Source organism: Rhodnius prolixus, unplaced genomic scaffold (assembly GCF_049639745.1).
Source record: "Rhodnius prolixus isolate KJV_2025 unplaced genomic scaffold, Rpr scaffold_1, whole genome shotgun sequence".
Lineage (NCBI taxonomy): Eukaryota > Metazoa > Arthropoda > Insecta > Hemiptera > Reduviidae > Rhodnius > Rhodnius prolixus.
In genome coordinates this window covers 54,987,757-55,000,556 of record NW_027411581.1, presented here as the reverse complement: position 1 = coordinate 55,000,556, position 12,800 = coordinate 54,987,757, and the positions used below count along the sequence as shown (strand labels likewise).

The 12,800-nt window shown below is 31.9% G+C and overlaps 1 protein-coding gene and 1 non-coding gene across 3 annotated transcripts in view; both read right to left on the bottom strand.

The window, feature by feature from the left end:
- Positions 1-7,850, bottom strand: part of LOC141462363 (rab11 family-interacting protein 4A-like) — a 154,393-nt gene extending 146,543 nt beyond the window's left edge. The window contains exon 1 of one of the 2 annotated variants that reach the window (XM_074144158.1): positions 7,602-7,850. The gene's annotated coding sequence lies outside the window, so the exon portion shown is untranslated. The remainder of the gene's footprint in view (positions 1-7,601) is intronic. The other variant, XM_074144160.1, reaches the window with a different exon arrangement.
- Positions 7,851-9,561: 1,711 nt separating this feature from the next.
- LOC141446349 (U6 spliceosomal RNA) lies at positions 9,562-9,668 on the bottom strand. Its single transcript, XR_012453653.1, has one exon. It is a non-coding gene; the product is annotated as a U6 spliceosomal RNA (small nuclear RNA).
- Positions 9,669-12,800: the final 3,132 nt, after the last annotated feature.

Sequence of the window (12,800 nt, the reverse complement as noted above, 5' to 3'; positions counted from 1 at the left end):
CACCGGCATTATTTAATTTAGCCGCAGAAGGGGAGAATAGTGACGAAGTGACATCGTGCTGAGAATAACTAAATTGTTCACTTTCTCTAACTGCAACTAGACACATATTGGCTGCACATCTGTTTTTTGGTATGCAGCCAACGTCGAGATGTCTACATTTATTTCCAACAGCTGATCCAAAACAGCTGATTAATTTATTTATAAAGGTCACCAAGTACACTTGTTGCTTTCAATTAGTTAGCCACTATGTATCATTCCAGTTGTTATTAATAATGACCAAATAAGATGGTGGAAGTGATTAGTTTTAAGAACGTACTTCACACGAACTGGTTTTTTTTAAATAATTCTCGACTATCAAATGTAAATTTATTATATGTTAGGTCCGAAGATTCCAGTCTCCGTATCCGTAGAAGTGGTGATTCTTATTTTTTAAGTCGGGCTTTTTCGAACCACCAAAATTAGGAGTAGTAGACAAATGCAATTAGCAAATATTCTTATCTATAAATTTCTCATATTAACCATTAAATAAAATTTAAGGCCTAAGACCGGGGAATCGAACCCACTAACCAACAATACATCTTAGCTTTATGGGGGGGTGCCTCACCTCTAACCGCTCGGGCTATCTACCCTAAACTCTGTGAATTACAATTCTTAGGAACACGGGAATGCTTCTTAAACTTATACTCCATAGTTAGAACTTCATTAATTGGTTAAGTTGAATTCAAACGATACATAAAAAAATGAAACTTAATAATTAGAATTACGATTAAATTATGAATTCAGTTTTCAATTTAAGAATTACCAGGATACAGAAATAAATTGCTTGCCCACTTAGGTGTTCATGGATTTCAATATCGCAATGAACAGACGATTAAAACGTTGTAATTGTATACAATTAAAACCTTTTTTTTGTAATTTTAAATGCTATACGTAAAAGGCCTCATTGCAAAAATAAATAGCTTTGTAATGCAATTTTGTTTATGCATTGTTTAAAAATATAAAACATCTAATTGATTAGAACTTTCTTTTATGTCTGTTATTTCTTATTTTAGTATAATTTTGAGCGATTTCGACATAAGTTTCTTTTCTTTTCGTTTGGTTTGTCAAATGAAGGTTTTGTGTAGAACTTATTTACGTGATAAATAAATAATCGTATTGTAGACTGGTTTAAATGATAAAAGACTAGAACGATAAATAATACAACATTAAATGCAAATTACACCATATTAAAATATAATATATTATATATTTATTTATTTCCTACTATTTACGGTTTTTACATTTATCAAAAGTCACTGGTAATTACCATAAAAACTGGTCAATTAAATTGATGTGTCTTATCACTTTGACTATCCTGTTAATTGTTAATAGTAACCAGTAATTATAGGTTACCTCAAGATTTAATGCATGTACCATGTATTAGAAAAGTGAATCTTCAATCGAAAACAGCCAGCCAGTAACCAAACCATTGAATTGAATCTAATGTATCTCTTCCGGCCTTCATTGATGTTGGAACTCTAGATGCAAGGGTGAAGTTCTGTCTGAAGTACTAAACAACAACCGCGCACAAGACTTTGTTTATACGTATTTTAGAGATTCCGTTTGCAGATTTCTTGTTTTAGTAAAATTAATATTAGATTTTTGGAGTAATCTTCTTCTTTTTTTTTTTTAAATTTATTAAAGCGTTAGTTAAAGTATGCATGAAACGACTGTACAATAAAACAGATTAAAGCTGCACCACCAAATCTAGAGCGGGCTTTACAAAATGAAAATAGGCGTAACACACTGTGGTCGAAAGTATTATCGAGTGGCCCACAAAATTGTATTGTTCTTTGGACGTCTTAAATGCTACTGACCCTGAGCGTGAATCTATTTAACTTTTTTATCGTCTGCAACACATCTGTTGGGATATAGAACGTACGTTTCTTTTGTTATTGATGTTGTTGTTTTAATAAAAAACATTGATCATCATGCTTCCCACAAATAGTCTTCTTATTAAAATAAATATTTAAGTCAAAAAAGTTTAGTCAAATTTTTTCAGACGGGCTTTACGTTCAACTACCAAATTAGGTGACGTGGTTGGAGACGACGAGCAAACATTCTTCACTGCAAAGTTATCATATTAAACATTAATTAAAATCCAAGGACTTAGACTGAGAGAATCGAACCCATAATATGGATTACCTTTGCTGTTGTAGTTTTGTCGCTTAACGAGTGTTTAACGTGAGTTGTTTTAAATACCGTGCTCGCAGAAAAGGGAAATGGAACAGCAGATTTCCCAAACGGTTTTCTGTAAGAGCTCAGCGATACAATTAACTCGATAATACAGAGTTTTTGTCAAGCAAATCAAACGAGCGAGAAGCCAAGTTTGTGGAGAACCACTGGGGATATCCAACTCTAATCAAACAGGAGATAGCAGGCCTAAGAGAATTATTACGCTCTTGCATTTCTTTCAGTTTTCCACAAATTTGAAGTCAAATAAAATTCAGTAAAAAATTGAAAACCTTGGAAAACTCAATAATCCTGAGAGAAAATCCCACAAAAGGTTTTGTTTTTTTTTATTTACTCAGAAGGAAAACAAAGTATTTCCAAATAACATTTTGAAAACTTAGTTACTTCCGGTAACGTTCATTGAGAGAAAGTCAAAATATTTATTAATGTTGGCAAACTGCTAATATGGTAGGTATATTTCCGCTGAAAGGTATGAATGATGTCACCATGTTATTGTGTAGAGATGACTCACAGTTTTATCTTTTGGTTTTTAATGTATTCAATTTTTCTTTTGAAATCGTAATCTAGGAAGATGCAGTTAGGTCATCATTAGGACCTTTATATATGGACAATACCTAATCTTTTATAACTCGCTGGTACAAGTCGATTTAAAATCGCAATCAGAATATCAATAATATAAATTCACTTTCAAAACTTTCATAGAGAAATTAAAATTCTTTTTAAAAAATAAAAACCCTTATTATAGGGACTGCCCCATTTTCATTATCTTCGCTGTTCAAGCAGATAATTCTAATAACCGTATTGTGCATAGTTCATCCTTCATCAGCAAAATTAAGAACTGCCAAAGTTACCCAACATTTCCATTGCTCTTTGCAAGAAAGCGAGAGGAAAAAAGAAGCGGAAGTTCAAATAATATTCTTGCAACGAATATTAAAAAAAAGAAAACAATGAATTATCTGATTAAGTAAGAAAACCGAAGGACATAACTACGAGGGTCGTTTGAAAAGTCCGTGCAAAAATAAAAACTACTTAATTTTTTGGAGTAAACCTTTTTTATTTTTCAACATAGTCTCCTTTTAGGCTTATACACTTCGTCCAACGCTGCTCTAGTTTGTTGATCCCTTCCGAATAATAGGATTTGTCCAAGTCTGAAAAATAGCCATTCGTTTCTGCAATCACCTCCTCGTTTGAATAAAATCTTTTTCCCGCCAGCCATTTCTTCATATTGGGGAACAAATAGTAGTCCGAGGGAGCCAAGTCTGGAGAATAGGGAGGATGACGGCACCCATCTTGCAGATAGCTTTGTCATGTCCAAATGTTGATGCAAAATATTATGTACCCGTTCATTCGAGATGCCCACAGCACTAGCAATCTCGCGCACCTTCACTCTTCTGTCATCCATCACCATATCATGGATTTTATCAATGATTTCTGGAGTAGTAACCTCAACAGGGCGTCCAGAACGTTCAGCGTCACTTGTGCCCATATGGCCACTCCGAAAATTTTGAAACCACTTATAAACTGTTCTAATCGAAGGTGCAGAGTCACCTTAATGTTTATCAAGCTTCTCTTTAGTCTCCTCAGGCTTTTGCCTTTCATAAAGTAGTGTTTAATCAACACACAAAATTCTTTTTTGTCCATTTTTTGAACATCACTCGACTTCCTCGATTCAAACGAATGCCAAACACAAAGAAATAGACCGATCTGGCTGAAACTTGGTGGGTGTTCTTCCAAGAGATGCTACTAACTAAACATAACCTCGATACGCGCCAGTGGTGCTATCTCTCTGACTTTGCACGGACTTTTCAAACGACCCTCGTATATGTATAACGTTAGGCTACTGTAATTATATTAAGTATAATATACTAACAACGCAAAAGCATATCACGCTTTTGAAATCTTTCTATATTTTATTAATTTTTGAGGAAATTAATTCATTCATTTTGCTGACAGAACATATTTCGCAACTACGAAAATTTGAAAATGCCATTCACTTCCATCATTTTGAAGAAATAATTTAACTGGAGTTCATAGTTCATTAAAATACAGACGTGCACTGCTATACTCTCAAGAGTTGCAGTGTGAGCATTAAGTGAAAGATACCGACAAATATTTCCGATCTACATGTTATGTACACCAAGTTTACTGAAAATCACCTGCAAATTTCCATTTTCGCCTCGGAAAAGCAATAACCGTTTATAAAAACCGCTTTCTATCAGGTTTTGTTCAGGTAACTTGCAGTAAGCACTGCTTACCAGAAATCTCCACGATTTTATTACTTCCTCTTAAGTGCAGTGGGGAAAATTTAAAAAAAAGAAAACATTTTTTTGGAAGCTTCTATAGTAAAAAGCTAATGAAGTCTTTCAGTAAAGCTATTCACCGGAATGTATTAATCCAGAAGCAAGAAAGAATATTGCCATATTGACAATTTTAGTCATTATTTTTTATTTATGCCGAGCTTCATATCTCTTTTTCTATTGTTCAGAATTCTATTACTTCTTTACAGATTTGTAGAGAAAAGTTAGCTTTATAACTGATAAAAATTGCAATCTTTTAGTGATAATGGTTAATAAGATATAGAACGTTAAATTTTAGAGGTTTTCAAACTCCTTCAAATTTCAAACCTTCTTATCTCTCTTCGTATTGGTCAGAATTCAATGAATTCTTTACTAAATTGTAAAGAAAAGATAGCTCTATAACTGGTATAAATTGCAATGTTTTTATGATAATAGTTATTGAGTTATAGAAGGTTAAATTTTAGAGGTTTTGTAAATCGTTCAAATTTCAAACCTTCGTACCTAACTTCGTATTGGTCAGAATTCAATGAATTCTTTACTGAATTGTGAAGAAAAGTTAGCTCTAAAACTGGTATAAAAGAGCTTTCGACTATAGGTCATATTCAGGGCTGTGGAACCTTTTTTTTGCAGAATACAATTTAAATTGATTTGGTATGCAAAACAGTTGACAGAAAATTAATTGACAATTATAATTCTTGTTTTTTATTGTTGTATGTACTGGTAAGGTTAGTGTGTCTTCTATCCTGTCTGCTTATAAACTGAATATGTTTGGTTTTAATCGTTCAGATTGTGAACAAATCAGTGCCGCCGATTTTAAATGCGCTTTTTTTTTTTTTTTTTTTACGTGCCTTGATGATGACCTAGTCGCCAGGTGACGCTCGGCATAAATAATGAATAATGACTGAAATTGGCAATATTCTTTCTTCCTTCTTCATTAATGTATCGGCCACCAAAAACAATGGAAAAATATATATTAATACATTTTCAACTACATACATTACCCAGTAACCTAATTTTTATCGTTAACAGTACAATAACTGAAGTGTGTCAAGGCCGATGGTTTCAATTTATCAGAAAAATAATTCGATCGCGAGTTTGAAGAAAGGAATCTTACATGTAGTAATAGTAGATATATCTCCACCTTGACGAATTTTCTGGGCCCGAAATACCTGCTACGACGTGCTGAACGATAGAACAGCTGATGTGAACACCAATATCACTTTCTCGTTCTTCATGATTACAGTTTCCAAACATCATTTTTGTTTTTAAGATCAATTGAGGAACTTAATTAAAAACATGATTAGTACATTTTCTTAAATTTTTCGAAATTTGAAGACCTACAAATCTGAGTTCACTGAATGTGGAGGAGCGGCAAGTAAGGGACTGATTCTGTCACAGAGGGCGTAGCCCCCAGCTCTAATACTAACAACATGAATGCTGTAGTTCTACTAAAAAGAGAAAACTAATTTTCCAAATGGACGCGTAATCTCATAAATGAAAATTGTATGGACAAATATAATACAAAAAGTTTTTGATTAATTTAAAGTTTCTTTCCATAAATCATGCATAATTATGGTTTATAATAACTAAAAAGGGTACCGTTGCCCAGGCACATCAGCATAAAAAAGGCTAATTGAGAAGCCGCTTTGAAGGTTTACCTAGTAAGGGAACCTCTTTGTTTTATAACCAGTCGTTTTTGCGTATTATCTCCTTTGGACTCCAAGTGCTCTTACAGCAACGCAATCAAACAGAAAGCCGTTTCCTCTTCTTCGACTAGTTACTGGTGAAACCTTGTGAAAGGATCGACATTTATCTAGACTAGCAGGGATTTTTTTAAATTTTAAAAACAAATTGTAAATTACTAAATAAAAAAAACTATTATTTCATTAAGGAGGCCACAAAATTACTTCCTTAATGAGATTGTTACTGAGAATACGCCTAATTAAGGCAACACTAGGCTATTAAATAAGCATTAATAAATGACAACCATTAATAAATTCTTAGCCATCAGTAATTAAGGAAAACCGGGGTGATCAAACGCTAATCCGAGGTGGGTTACCTCGTTAACCCAGAATAAGAAAAGAATAATCTATTCCCGTGACATAATCTTCTCAGTCATCCTGGGACTCTACAGGATTCAAGTCCTACGGCGTTGCAATCGAGAGACTGCGCTACGATATCTTTGGTACCTTGAGACCAAAGGAGAAGGAACTGGTAAGGAAAGCCCTCAACCTTCTTAGAAGGGGAGGTTTCTTCTACTAGACTTAAGGGAAAGCACACTAAGACTCTTGGTGGCTGCGGTGCCGTGGGGCATGAGTCCCACCGTTCAAATCTAAATCCAAGTCCTTCGAGGTTAATACAAGAAGTGGGAGCCTACTTGATAATCATTCTAATAAATATTGGTACGAATTGTGTGGGTGTTTGGACATGCATGAGAAAAACTTAATAAGACGGAAGTTTGCAAGCTTCAGGGATTCTTCCTATAGTGCCATTCAAGGATCCCTAAGACATTTAGGGCGAATAAAAATTTTACTTTTTCAAAATTTTGATAGAATCTTCGATTTGCTAAAAGTTTGGAAAAATCGCTCCAACAGAAATTTGAATCTGTTGGTTTCCTTCATGGCTTAGATAAACCTTAATAAAGAGTTTTCTTTTTAAGAAGGGATTTTAGGACACTTTAGAAATCCATGTACTTTAGTGAACCTATATAATGAACGCTTTGTAACATATGGGAAGAAGACCGAGTTTAAAGGAACCTTGAGATTTGTGATAATGAAAAGGCAAGTGTTCACGCTAGACTGAAAGCCTTCATCTGGTAGCATCTAAATTTAGTTTTGAACTTCTTTTACAACCGCGGGTAATTTCTCGAAAGATAACACTCTCCAATTTCAGTGGGTGGCCCTCAAATGAGTATTCTCAATAAGAACTCAATGTTGAAAATTTGTGCACGATTTAGAGCTTCCTTTCCTTATCAGATCAAGAGGAAGTACCCACAAAAGATGTAGGGTTTACTCAAAAAACTAAAATTAAACTATATTAAAATATTAAAAAATACATAAATTGAATACGTACATAAAAACAGAAATATTTAAAAAAACTGGTAATCCATTAAAAAACAAATTAACGAACGACAAATATAAGAACCACAAACACAAATCAACCACAAACACAAATCAACCACAATAAATGAACTCTCAAAAAGCAATAAATAATTAAAACAAGTCACAAGGAAAATTGATTTTCTTAAAAAGGAAAAAAAAAATACGAACAATAAAACAAAATCAACGAACTCAAAACGATCTGTAACAGTCAACCAAACTTCTGTCTTAACACTAGAGCGACTAGTGTCAGACTGAACGCTCCTACCGGGCGGACTGTTCCAAAAGAATTGCTGTGAATGGAGAGCAAAAGTGGTGTAATGTAATTAGTGTCAAGCGGGCTAGCCTAGCACAATTATAAACAGGAGTAATAGCGTCATGTTTCATTCATATAATTTCATTATTTTCTGCTCTTATTTAATAGGATATTAATATATTAAAGGGTGAAAGTGGAAAACAAAAAGAAATATTACTACTGTAGTATTAGTTACACAGCGCTTGGTGCCAGATAATTTTAGCCTAGATGACGTACAATATGTGCCTACTGTGTGCAGCGAACAAAAGACACTAATTGTTTTCGACATAATTAAAAAAAATATTTATAAATATAAACTTATCGCTGACCTACTTTTTAGTTTGAAATTTCTGTTACACTTATCAAGGGAAAACATTGCAATCGTGTAATTTATTGTTTCAAATTCACCGGAGATATCCGCTATATTATTTATTGAGAACAGGTTTTAAAAATTGTCAAGGTGTACGTGTAACTTAAATATCAAATTAAATACATATATATTTGTGTACCTTTTGGCGTTTAATCAACCCTTATACTTAACATTTTAAACTGTAAGTTTTTGTTAAAGAGATATATATATAAAAACGAACAATTCTAATTCGATGTTTCACTGCCACCAAATATTGAGAGAAAAAAGGTTTTAGTCAAAACAATGTAAGCCGGAAATACCACTAGTATCGATTTTTCAGTGTTTTATATATTTTTTTCTAAAATGGCCTCTACAATTATACTTGATGATTGCCTACATGTAGAACAAAAAATTTCTCTCTACATAATTTACCCGAGAAAATTCTATTAAAGATAGTTCAGAGAAAGGAAGCGGTAAAATTCCCTCTAAAGCGTTATTTTAGTGTTCTGTACGGTCTTACCACTCACTTAAGTTGGTACGATAACGTGAATTAAATGAGCTGTTAAAATTAAGAGTTTCAAGAAAATGCCAAGACTGAATGTCTCCGTTTTGTTTATTATTTTTTTTTTCTCGAAAATAACTCCAGGATTTCTAAAAAAAAATTGCAAACTAATTGCATCCTTGCATATTGCAACTTTTATTTTAAATGTTTACCCAAGAAAATTCAAATTTGACGAAACGGGCAATTCATTGATGATTACTTTTATTATTTCAGCACAATGTACGTCCCTATATTTTATTATTATTAAATTACTGAATAAATTGAAGCTAAAAATTTTAGTAAACACTCCAAGTTTAAAATAAATGATTTAAAACTTTAAAAGTGGCTGTGAGAGAAGTTAGTGCGAGTTCAGTGCGTAATCTTTGTTTTCAACAAGAGAATCAATTAAAAACAGAGATTTCATTTAAAACCAGGATTAGGATAGATACTTAACCACGAATATTTGAAATTGATGCTAATTATATTTTAAAATAAAACATTTCATCGTAGAATATCTATAACAACAATAATATTAATCATAATGAAATAAAAAATATCTATTTTTATTTAAAAAAAAAAAAAAAAAAAACTATTCAGACCTCTATTCGAACCTACGATGTTGGACAAGTTTGTAGTTCCACCCCACCCTGCCTACCTAAAACTTTCTTTTTTATATTTTTTCTTATTTAAAAAAAATATTTCTTAAATTTAATTAATTTTAAAGTAAAATATAGACCTAAGCGGACAAAAAAAATGTGGAACGCTTCACGATTTTGCGTGTCATCCTTGCGCAGGGGCCATGCTAATCTTCTCTGTATCGTTCCAATTTTAGTATATGTACCGCCGAAGCGAGTACAACCATTGGAAATTTTGTCTGGGTTATATAGTTATCTTTAGCCATATACTATTTTTAATTTTATTGATTTTATTCAAATTTAAGGTATTTCTGATTAAAACAAATAAAATCTAGTGTTTTATGAGATGCTAATATTAAATTATAGAGCTTGCTAAATAAAAAAAATTACGTACAATTGGAAAAATGAAAGGAGAATTAACCATTAAGGTGCAGAGAGAAATCCAATGGACGCCATCGGTAGTGAACACACTCACACGACTTATTTCTACTACAGTTCTGATCGACATAAAATTAAAAGTTTTTCAGACTTGGAATTCCTAATAAATACTTTAGAGGTGAAGCAACCTAAATTGTGATGAAATTAGCATGTTTCTTTGTAGAATTACTTATTCCGATCTAGAAACTACTTAATGTACATTTTACAAGAGAAGGACGAATTTACTTAAATTTGTTTTAAAAAAATCTGGTGTTAATCCTCTCTCGACTTTCTCTAATAGCTATTTACCTAAATAAGTTTTCTTGAAAATTAGAATTGATAGCAAATTGCAAAGCAAACTGATAGTCTTAAGTGTGTTAAGTTGAAACAACACCTCTTGGTAACTGACTAGATAAGTAATAATTGCTTGGAAAGGTAAATATGAACTTCGAATGGAACCATTTTTATAAAAACTGGCTATCAAAGTGAAAAAAAACTCAGGGGCACTTTATATTTACCGATTTTCTTCAAAATTTTGAATTTTTCTTGCTTATTAAATTTCAAATAATATCATTCAGGTGATGAGACCGTCTATTACATTGAAATGACAATTTAGAGACAAGGCTGCACCCCTTTTCCCTTAAAGTGCAACTTGTATGAAATTTTTCTGGAAAAATATTAAATAAATTAAATTATATTTATATATATATATATATTAAAATGAGACATCAAAATGAGTGTCGACCAGTTTTTAGAATGATAATGTGTACATTTGATAAACAAAATTATTAAAATCAAATTCACAGATAAAATTTCAATGAACCTTTTCGATAACTTATGTAACAAACGTTGTATGCAGTATTTCCTCAAAACGCCACTAGACAGCACCACTGACTAGGGTAGACAGACAACTAAGAACATAACCCTTACTTTTTTGATGAGAAAACTAAGGATTACTTTATAATTACTGTACAATTTCATTGTCCTCTTCTTTCTAGTTATTCTGAAGACAAATCTCATGTAAGGAATAATATCGCTGAACATGCACTCTAATTAGGTGACAGTTTATTGACGTTGTAATAACTCCTTGATATGAAAAGAATACAAAGCAATAGCTCTTATTGTTAACCTTCTTTCTTTCTTTTTAAATTTAAATAATAGAGAAGTTTATAAAAATCTCATCTTCTTTTCAATTTATTTAATTTCCGGTACAAGAACATCGTGGGAATTGCAAAAAACAATTTGCATAGAAAACAAACGTGTGAAATGTTTATCTGAAACTACATTCATTAGGTGTAACATCATTATTATGTATGAACTTTGTAAGAATAGATTAATCTGAATTATCTAATTTTTGTATATTGTGTACATCAAATATAGAGTGAGAATTGCCTTATGTTACTTCTATATTGACTCAACGAGTCTTATTTATAAGAATCTACAACAGCTTACGTGATCTGTAGGGACACCATTCCCAGAAAAAGATCTACAATCACGTCAAACTTATAAAAAATTAAGTATTTACCGAAAATTTTTGTACAAAATTCCTCACTTAATACTGTAATTTGCACATTTTTCCCGAGATTGGCCTTCAGTGGGGTTCTCAGGAGACTACTATTGATATTAGCTTTCTTTAGGATAAGTGTACTATTCTGAATAATTTACCACCTTTGAAAATGAAAAACATTGATAGAATTCGAAGAGTGATTAAAATATGCTGAGAGTTTTGGAATTTATTCGAAAAAAATATGTATAATTTATGTATTAAATTTAGAATTATAATTTTCCAACTACATGTCCATTGGTCATTACAATATAATTATTCAACACTGAGGACTCCATCACGCTTTTGTACAATTCATTTATATTGGTGTATTACTTTAAATTGAAAGCACAATTCGAAAATTCAACTGACTCTCAAATTCGTTGTAGAGCAGTGATGGCGAACCTATGACCCACGGGTCAGACACTGATCCGCGCAAGCTTTTTCACTGACCCACAATTGCTAGGCAACCATTTGTTGGTTTTGCGCGGGTTGATTTAGATTTTCTAATTGTGTGGATAATTTATATTCTATCTGTATTTTTTTCAATCACGCATTGACACAAAAGCAATTTAAATGCTATCTATAACCTTTAGTTTGATCATTACAGTTCTAAAACGCAAATGACGACAAATGCTTTTGTAGTATTTGAAATAAAGCAAGTGTTTAACTAAATATCAAATAAAATGTATAATTTTACTCATATTTTGTTTGTTTAAAAAAACGTCAACCCAAAGCAAATAACCATATTTAGATTTTTCTTCAGATAAAACACGCTTTTGTAAGGTTTTGTCCAGTTATGTTTGTAAAAAGAGAGAAGTCTATGGAAGCATAGCACTTGTTTCGTCCCGTTTTACCCGTCAAGCCAACTGAATTTTCAAGATGTTTAGTTTTGAAAATATTCTCTTTAAAATTTTTAAGCTTAACTATTGTGCAAATAAGCATTATTGACCCAAGAAATAGTACAAAAAAAATGAACAAAATTTGACCCACGTCTTAAAAAGATTCGCCATCCCTGTTGTAGAGGGTAAGATTAGACAATCTTATTAAAAATTCCAAATGTTAGTTCAAATAGTTACTACTAGATAGCATTACAGTTATGAAATCGGACATGTCGAGGCATTACTCTTCAACTAAATATTAAAAAATTTGGTTCAAATTTGTAATATTTAAAATTACGATTAAATCTTTAAATGTCTAACAACCATCGTTTTAAATTGAAACCTCAAGAGCCAATTTCTAAATGATAATTTTGCAAAAAATATCTTTCCCCCTTAATTATGCATTAATTAACAACAATCTTTACGTTTAATTATCTAATCATGAAGCGCCTTACATTAAAAAAAAAAAATCCAATCTACTTGAATAAAACTAACAATAATACCCTCAAACA